The sequence below is a fragment of the Engystomops pustulosus genome, chromosome 4 (genome assembly GCF_040894005.1).
Source record: "Engystomops pustulosus chromosome 4, aEngPut4.maternal, whole genome shotgun sequence".
Lineage (NCBI taxonomy): Eukaryota > Metazoa > Chordata > Amphibia > Anura > Leptodactylidae > Engystomops > Engystomops pustulosus.
In genome coordinates this window covers 137,155,803-137,165,737 of record NC_092414.1, presented here as the reverse complement: position 1 = coordinate 137,165,737, position 9,935 = coordinate 137,155,803, and positions in this window count along the sequence as shown.

Here is a 9,935-nt window from a genome sequence, read left to right as displayed (position 1 = left end):
TATTTACCGACCTCACGTAATAAAGTACAGGCGTTATTTAAAGTGCACAGAGAAAGCTGTAAAAACTTTAGAAAAGACACATTTGTGCAATTTTCTTGTGGACTCCATTTGAAAGCATTTGAAATGTTTTCGGCTCCCTCCTAACTGGCACAGAATATGAAATGCTGTCAATAGGAAATAAATATTTGTTACACAAAAAAAACAAGCACTCCTACAGCTCTGCAAACAGAAAAACAAAAAAGTTAGATAAAAATAAATAAATAAATTTTAAAAAACCACAGGGAGTGAAAAATGGAAACGCAAAAAAAAACTGGCTTGGTCCTTAAGGGGTTAATATGTATTACCTACTGGGAAGATGAACTACTAAATGTAATGTCAGATCAATAATGGTTGAGGTTGCTCCGGTCTTCAATAATCTTGCACAATGATAAATCTAGGCAATTCTCTGAAACTTTGACTTACATCATGGCTACATTTGAATGGTAAGTAGCGAACCATGGCTACTTAACTGGGCCATAGTGTGTCTTGTCTTCAGTATTATAAATGATACATCATAGTCGGCGATCTGATATAGATTGCACATTGATGCCCAACAGCTTCAATCAAAGAATTGCAGAACAGAGGACTGTTTTAATATCTGGATTTTTAATGCTGTTACGTGAGTTTACTGGAGAGGGGCCCACTAAGGCTTTGTTGCCCACTACAGCTCTACTGAAACCTGGAGCCGGCCCTGGTTAAAGCAGTTATCCAAGAGAAAAAGTTTTTTACTCTTGGACAGCCCTTTTATCTTGACAGTCGTGCCCTTTCATTGTTCAGGCCATACAATAAGATAGTCCTTTGGAAATATATACCGTACATAGAAACTAGACACAAACACGATATACACCAGAGATAATAATGTGGATGCATGCCATATTCAACAATGCCGCTGTGATTTGGACAATGACTGAAGAGTAGAGAGGTTGGCTTTACATCAGTTTACAGGCTATAAAGTAATTGATCGGATGAGCTTCTGTAGATAATATTATAAAGGAAATTGCACAATGTTAGTGATAAACAATATAAAAATTTGTTCTAGCATAGATCAGCCATCAATGATAACGTATATCTCTAACAGATGAAGTGAATAAACAAAACCTAAGCATGTGTATGTGAAGTGTCCTGCATCATAAACAAGTCTCTTACAATTTGTGGCAAGACTGTAGAGAATTCTTTATTTTTTTAATATATTTAGCACACAAGCTTTTCATTGTCTCGTGGATGTGTTCTCAGCGCCTCCCACTGAAGATTTGCAAATATATAGAGGCTGGTTATTATGCCCATTACTATTCCCAATTTGCATATGTTTTGAATAGAGGGAAAAAAGCCACTGACAGTCACGTCTGGTATGCCCTATCTTCCCCTAAGAGAAAACAATTGGTCATGTAATCCAACATCAACCCAAACTATAAAAATCAAGACTATACCATACAAGATGGTTGGAGAGTTAATATGTAAAGACATAATTATCCTCTGCTTACTAAACTATTAGGGGTATGTTGACTATTTCCAATAGCAAAATACATGATAGAGCTTTCCTTGAGTAGTTATGAAAGGGTTTGTAAGACTTGGTAACCAAACAAACCATTTGTATTTAAATATTGATCACCTATCTTTCACATGACAGGCAGGCAGTGATGTCATGTTCACTTGTCACATGGTTTGTGTGCATTCCATATCTAGTGCATGGAACTGAGCTACGATACCAAGAACAGATGCTATACAATGTGCGATGGTGTGCTTCAAAGGACGTGAAGAGATAGAAATGTTCATCTCAGTGCTGCGGTCACTTGCTAAGGCAGATCCCAGACAATCCCTTTAATAAACACTGATCAGACCTTTACTATTTTATGTGTTTTACTTGTAGTCTTCCCGTGTATAACCGTATAACTGCACAATTATTGAAATGCATCTGTAGATTACCTTTTTTGGCTAAGACATGGCAGACAGATTTTTAAGTAGCTGTTGGACCAAACCATTTCAAGTTCATTTAAAATAGCTTAGCACACCATTTTACAGTACTTATTGGAGTGCTCTTGCGTTTATTTCCTACCCCTTCCAAAATCACCATCAGCATATTTTTTGCCACTTACAGGTCAGAAGTGACGTACAGAGCTTTCAAGACTTAATAGAAAAGCTACTGGATGGCCAACTATGACTACGAGCAGGCTACAGAAGTCAGTGGTTGTTTAAAAGGTAAGGTCAATGATCAGAAATGCTTTCTTGTAGTAGACACTTACAAGAAAAAATCTGTTTAAAATATTTGTTCTTCTTACCTAATGCATTAAATCTGGAACTATTTAGCCAGTATAGCAAAATGTCTCCTCTGTGGGTTATACTGATTTATTTCTTGCCATACCTACTTTGTCTTGATGCAACAATCTCTGAAATTAAAAGTCTATATTTACCCTACTGTTTTTTATCCAACGGTTTTTATTTGCTTTAGGTATTGCTAAATAATTACTTTGTCCATGTTGTCTAATTTGTTCCCCAACCTGAAATAAACACTGGGAAAGACATGTGTAATGTTGTGTAATGTGTAATGTTGCTTTTGGATTAGAACACCCTAACTAAGAGACACATATTAAAAGGCCCACTGCACACAAACATGTGCAGCCTTGGAAACAGACCCGTATCTTGGTCCTATACCATGGACTACATACATTGAGCAGGATAGGAGTCCTTGCATCATACAGAAATATGATGCAAGGACTCCCTCTCTGACATCAGAATTGCAGTGCCAGTGCTATATTAACATTTAAGCTGCCGATCCTGCAGTTCGTCCTTTGAGATCTTTTCCCCTGTTTTTAGTAAGGCAAAATGTCATATTATTGTCAGGTTCGCTAGAGAGAATGCTGGGACTTCTGGTTCTTCTGGTGGTGCTAGCAGCGCTCTCCGACCCCCGGCGCGTATCCGCGCAAACTTCACTTCTCGTCCCGGGCAGCAGCTGCTAAGATCTCGCGCTGTCTAGGAGTTGTGTTCTGAACTGCTGGGACTTGTGGTACCTCTGCATGGTGCCTGGTTATTCTGCACCATGAGGGGTTAATTCCCAGAAGTTGTCCAGCTCCTATCAGGTTCTGGAGGTGGGGTTCTGGCTGCATAAATTGCAGCTTCACTAGTCACCTGTGGCAGTGTTTGAAATCCCTTCATCACTCGCTCTCTGCATTAGGTTGACGTGCTCTGTATCTGTATCGTTGTGACCTCGGCTAGTTTTTGACATTGACGTTTTGCTTACTTTGTTCAGTTGTGACTCCGGCTAGTTTACCACTCTTTTGTGTTTTATGTTTGTCAGTCTGTTTGTGTTTCCCTTCCCACACTTATCCAGTGTATTTCGAGTCTTCAAGTAGCCGCCCCACGGTTTAGCGTGGGGGGGCTATAGGAAGGGACAGAGGTTGGGGTAAGCTCAGGGCACACTATCCCCTGTCTTCTGTGTTACCCAACCCTAACAATTATGCTGTTAGAGTTATGTACAGTACAAAACTAAAATGAAGAGATACAAAGATAATCTAGCTTTTTAGCTGAAACTAGGGAATCAAAAAGGAAGAAAACAGAACATAGGATATATTTAAACCTTTTCTTATGAGACTCCATACAAGTATGAGGTCAACTGAGGGACAGTGATGTGTTTGGGGGAGTAATTTGAGTAGTTCATGCGCACAGTGCCTATGCATGTACTTGGCTACTCTGATTTAAGAGAACTTAAAACCACAAAAACCCTTAAAAAATGTACTTATCTGGACTCTGATAATCACTGAGAGGTAAGTAGTTATTATTTTAGCCTGAGTGCTATATATAATACTAAAATAAAAGTGGGGGAATTGTGCATAATTGTTATTAAATTTCGACCACCAAATCACCCCCGTGCGCTGCTGTCACATTTTGGTGTAGTTCATTGTTAAGGACAGTGATTAAAGGGAACCTACCACCACGATTCTACCTATAAAGGTAGATCGGGTGGTAGGTGGATGTAAAGGACGTGAGGATAGCTCTTTTTAGAGCTAATCCTCACATCCCCGCTAACTTTTGGTACACTTTATGGAACTAATATGTAAATTTCGTTATGCGGCTACTGGGGCGTGGAGTAGTCGAGCACGAGGCTACACAGCGCGGCTACTCCACGCCCCAGTAGCCACATTACTCCTCCTACCCTGTTGCGTGCGGCACGCAGCTCCTCGTAGCTGCGCGCCCTCGTCCGTAGCCGGCTCGTCGGACGAGGGCGCGCAGCTACGAGGACAGGGTAGGAGGAGTAATGTGGCTACTGGGGCGTGGAGTGGCCGCGCTGTGAACTGGAGTAGTCCAGTTCACATATGCTGGCCACCTCACTCGCTAGAACAGGTCAGCAAGCCGACACTACTAAGTCCTCTGCATATAAAAGCAGCAGGGGAGCATGCCTGGCAGCCGTTCTGTTCTAGCGGGCGAGGCGGCCGGCTATGTACGTTCACGTTTTCCTGGCAAGTTCAGAGGCCAGGAAGCCTCTTTCCTGTGCCCCTTTGCAGGGCATTTGCAAAGGGGCACAGGACCTCTGCAAGGGGCAAGTAAGCCCTATTTACAGTATATTATGGGCATGTAGGTAGTTTAAAAAAAATAAATAAATAAATTGAAGAAATATTTTTTTTTGTGTTAGGGATTGAACAAACTAAACTTAGTGAGGTGGGAATACCCTTTTAAGTGTTTTATCTTTTATATTGTACAATTTTGTAGCTTTGTACTATTGAAGTTATGTGGAAAGCTAAGTGCCCCATATTACCTTATTTCTATAATTGCTTTTATCATTTACTTGGCTTTCTCACATTCTGGTTTACTGTTTCGCAAGACTGTTCATATACTGTACATGCAATGTCTTTTATTTGAAAATCCTACTAAATATATTGTGAAACCCAATGCTCTCAAAGACATTTTGCCCATTTGACAGTGTTTGACAGGGGTTGCTTCATTATTTGACTAAGAGAAGCAGAAATGTTATTGAGAAGAGTTAGCTATTTTGGCATTTAGGCTGGTCTTGGGAGCAGTGGTCATGTGATGGGACCTACTTACACTGAATAGTTTATGGATGGTCCAAGCAGACCAATGGTAGAGAGGATCTTTTGGATTGGCCAAAAAAGCAGGAATAGAAGTTTAATTCCCTACCATAACAACACAGGTGACACCTTTATTACACACTCTGCTCTCTCAGCATGGACCATTTAGAGACACTCAGAAGAAAAATAATAACACGTGGCCATTGATAGCCAGCAGCCTCAGTCTTTGTTTTTAGTAAAATCATTAATGAGAAACCTAAACTGGAAAGGACTGAAACATTTTTGTTTCTAGAAACAAATAAACACTGTTTTCGATCCAATGACAGATTCAAGTAAAGAGGCCACATGGTGAGCGCTTCAACTGTGGCTTTAATCTGGAGTGACTCATTTGGTGAGTGCTGGTGTGATGATCTGGAGAGCCATTGCATAGGTAAGCCACTCACTCCTACTGATAGTAGTGATATGATGGACACTAACGGCTCATCAAGGGGTTCTTATTGGCATTTTATGGCAAAATGATGATATCCACATGTAGAAAAAGTCTCCCAGGAATGTCATCAGTAGATTGTAATGCTTCCTTACCCTGCCAGATATATCATCTACATCTTCAGCAATATATTTCGACACATGCTGCAGGATGCCCTACAAAACCTGTATATGAAGAGTTCTAGAGCCTTCACTCACTACATATATTTCACTTACATAAATTACAATCACACATAAGTTTAATTGAATCCAACAACTCCTTCTTGGTGTGTAATAATTTTTGTTAATAAGTTGTCAAGAACCTGACCAGCAAACAGTGCAAGCAGAGCTAGACTTGGCACAGTCAGATTTGGTCAGTAGTGGCAAACAAACTCTGCAATGTAAACAACGTGGAAGCAGAAATCTGGCGGGCACGATCTTCACCCCAGCGAGCTTCTATCATATACACAATTGGATCACAAACGGTATGCTCATGGTATAGGACTGTGTAGTAGTGCTCAGTCAACGTAGGCAGAGCTTCATGGCAGAGATACAGCAGATAAACCGTCCTGATGAAGACAAACCTACTATCAGGAACCTGCTAACGGACCCTGCTAGGTGGGAGGGAAAACTTACTTTTTCTGTCAGCTGCTGGATAGTGGACCACACAGGCAACGGCAAGTCAGAGACACCAGTGCTCACACAAATATTCACAAATGCGTCAAGGCAATAACTGAATACATGTCTAAATGCAGTCAGATACACAGAACAGCAAAACAATAGCAAGATATACAAAGTGCCAAAGGACTACAATAAGCAGCAACCTCTAATCAAAACTGGGTATATATATATATATATATATATATGTTCCAGGAAGCCACCCTTGCAGTTGACTGGCTTGGTTGGTCATCACTCCATCAGTCCACAGCTGAATGCAAACTGACACTGAATGACACGCCCAGCTTTCTAAAGGAAAGGATACTAAAAAGGCAACTGTTGGTTAAAGGCAAATAATCTTAATCTTAATAATCTTCAGTATTCTAGAACATAATCCAAAGAGTCCAAAGAGAAACCTATGCATTATGCTTATAAGGAATAGAGGCAGTTACCTTTACCCACTGTGTTAACATAAAAGTGGACTTCCACAGAGCAGGTATACAGGTCCTTGTTGGGGGTCTGTCCGTTCAATGATAAGGTGTTCATTATCTCCTAGTTGCTCCTAGTGCTACCCCCGATAAAGCTAGCAGACACTGCAGCACCATAGCCTCGGAACACCGGAACAAGCTCACAGCTGGTCTGGTGTATTCAAGAAGGGGCAGTACAAGGCGTTGCTCCTTCCCCGAACTACCCCTCCCACGCCATAGACCGGCGGTGATAGCCGGGCTTCATGTGGCAGTCACCGCCTCCTAGTCCCAACCCTTCATGAATACGCCAGACCGCTTTAAACTAGTCCAGCATTCTGAGGGTACAACAGTGCTGTCTATAACGCTTCTAAAAATGCAGTAGCGCTAAGAGCTGCTTACTTCAGTAAGCAGCTCCTAGTGCTTTTTTAGGGTGACAGGTCCTCTTTTACAGAATACCAAAGAATTTTATATGAAAGAGTGAATTTAAATTTGTCTCTAAGGGATAAATATACTAATATTTCTCATCATTTATCCCTCTTTGAGGTAATGTATAATGTGTAATACTGTAAGTAACCATATCAAGGCAGAGGCAAAACTTTAAATTGTTGGGACCTGATAGGAAAAACATCCCTTAGGTCAGTGGTGGCGAACGTATGGCACGGGTGCCAGAGGTGGCACTAAGAGCCATTTCTGTGGGCACTCAGGTTATCACCCCAGGACCCCACAAATCCACCAAATCTTTCTGCAGTGCCAGCCAACTTTAGCAATGCTGCTCTCAGCGCTATTTTTAAGCGACACTTCATTGGCTGTTTGGAACTGCAGGAAAAGTGAGAAGGTGTGGACAGGGCTGCATTATCTTTTTTGAGGTCCGCCTGCTGGACGAAGGGTCTTTCGCTACAGAGAGACCCTGGAGAGAAACTATAATGAGAATCTGAATTTGCACTCTTTCTTTCAACTGTATTGGTGGCCTTAGGGGCCGATGCCATTGAAAGATGTGGAAGAACAGGTAGCAATACGTTACTGCTTAAAATGCCATTTTGGCAATTCACGGTAAATAAGTAGATTTTGGTTGTAGCTTGGGCACTTGGTTTCTAAAAGGTTTGCCGTCACTGCCTTAGGTCATGCTGCAAAAGTTCCCATAGTGAAGTAATCCTTTGCCAAATGTACATTTAGATAGCACTGTGTAATGTTATAGAGTTTAATTCTTTGTTATTACACCTGTGACCTGAGTATCCATTCACTTTTCTTGGACCCTCTTTTTTGATGACCTACTATCTACCACCTAATTCTACTTCAATAACTTCAGAAACTAGATCTTCCCTGATAAATCCTCATTAGTCTAAAAAGGGAGTTAAGGGGTGTTAAAAAATTACCTCAAAATCTCCTTAAGTTTATACTGCTTTTATTGTTAGATATAACAAATACATTAATCAAAAATATTAAACAACAATGATAACAGCAGCAAGAATAATAAATACACAAATAATAAATATAATATAATTAGGGTGCCAACCACTGAACAGTATCACTTTCATATCAGTATGAAAAGACTTTCATATTATAAATTAGAGGTACAAATGAAATTTGGACTGAGATTCATCCCTTTCTCATCTATTCCTTTCTTACAATCATAGGCTAAAACAAGTTCCGTATTCTGGATAATATGTAATTGTTGAGTCAAGAATCAGGATTTCCAGTTTTAACAAAATGAGTGCATCCTTTTATGATTTTTGAACATAGAAAAAATAGAAAAAATCAGAGGAGCATATGCATGCACTGTTCTACCCTCCAAGCCACACCAAGTCAAGGCTTCTGCCAATAGTTATTATGTTAAATTAAAAGAACTAAGTGAAGCCTTGTTTAAGGAAAAGATATGTGTGTAAGCATTTTCTTGCTTAAGTGTAAAAAGACAACACAGATTGTTTCCAGTGGCCATTGTAAAATATAGGTTTTAATAAATTGACTTTAATATTAGAAGAAGTGTTTCTTTCCTTCTGTGAATGAAGATGCTTAACAGAAAATCTGGATTCTTCATTGCAAAAGTTTTACAATTGTGCCTTTCAAATGAGGTATATCACTCGTGCAAACCTTTTATTGATATTCTAAACTTGGATAGACAACACATTTACTGTTTATAAACATATCCTTGCACTATGTATCCAAAGTTTAAAAAAACAAACATGTGCTACTATTTAAAGTATATGACTGTAAACTAGTTATGGATTTGCAAGACAGCCAAGAAAGTAACTTAAAATCCACCAGTCCCCAAGTAATGTCTCCTATGTGTGGAAAAACGACTTGTTATATGCCCCCTAAGGCTTTTTGGCCTGGGTGTGACCACACCCTATGCACCCTTATACCCCTGCTCAAAATTCACACAACCGTTCAACAAACTTAAACTTAATAAATCAGATGTACAATCTGTGTGTGCATGGGAAGAACATGGTTTCCAGTCATGATAGAAGATCACTGCAGTCATCACTCAAATGCTCTTCATAAAACATCTATGCAATCTGGCAACTCAAAGAGTTTCTGTCCACCTAGCAAGGAGGAATTCAGCAGAAATTGTGAAAAGCAGATTAGTCAATGGGTAATGAGGCATTTTGTTCTGATGAAATTTATCACAAGCTTTCTTGTGTTTATTTGCACTATTGATTTATACAAAGTTTGTTGAAAGGTTCGTGACTATTTAAGGTCAACAACTGTACCATTTTTTGCAACTAGAATTCCTAGTATTGATCCTGTTTGTTGGGTGATCACGTTTTATGCAGCTTGTTTGTCAGCAGCAAATTATTCCTTGTAAGCCAATGTATTGCCAACATATTCAAGCTGCATAGGGATGAACAATGAATTTGTCATTTTTCAGAAAACTGATGAAATAACTGAGATGCAAACTGGCCATAACAGGTAATAATTAGAACAAACTTTCCTAGGCACTTCCAATCCCAATCATCTCTGCTCTTGGTCAGTCTGTACATTGGATCGTACTGGGTACAAAACGTATAAAGTCTGACAAAATATTCCAGCCTAATACATACGTTAGAGAGATCCATTAGTTTTACAATCACTTAAAATAAAATAAAAAACTTTCAATATTGTCAATAACTATATTCTGAATTGCAATTGCCAAGCATATATGCACTGTGTGAGGCAGCAGGCTTCAATATCCAGCTATACAGCATCCGGTGTATAATTCTATCAGAATACTCTCAAGTAAACTGCTGTAAGATCTGCATGAATATGACTGACAGCTTATTTGATATGACCATGTGATTGTTACTATGATTAT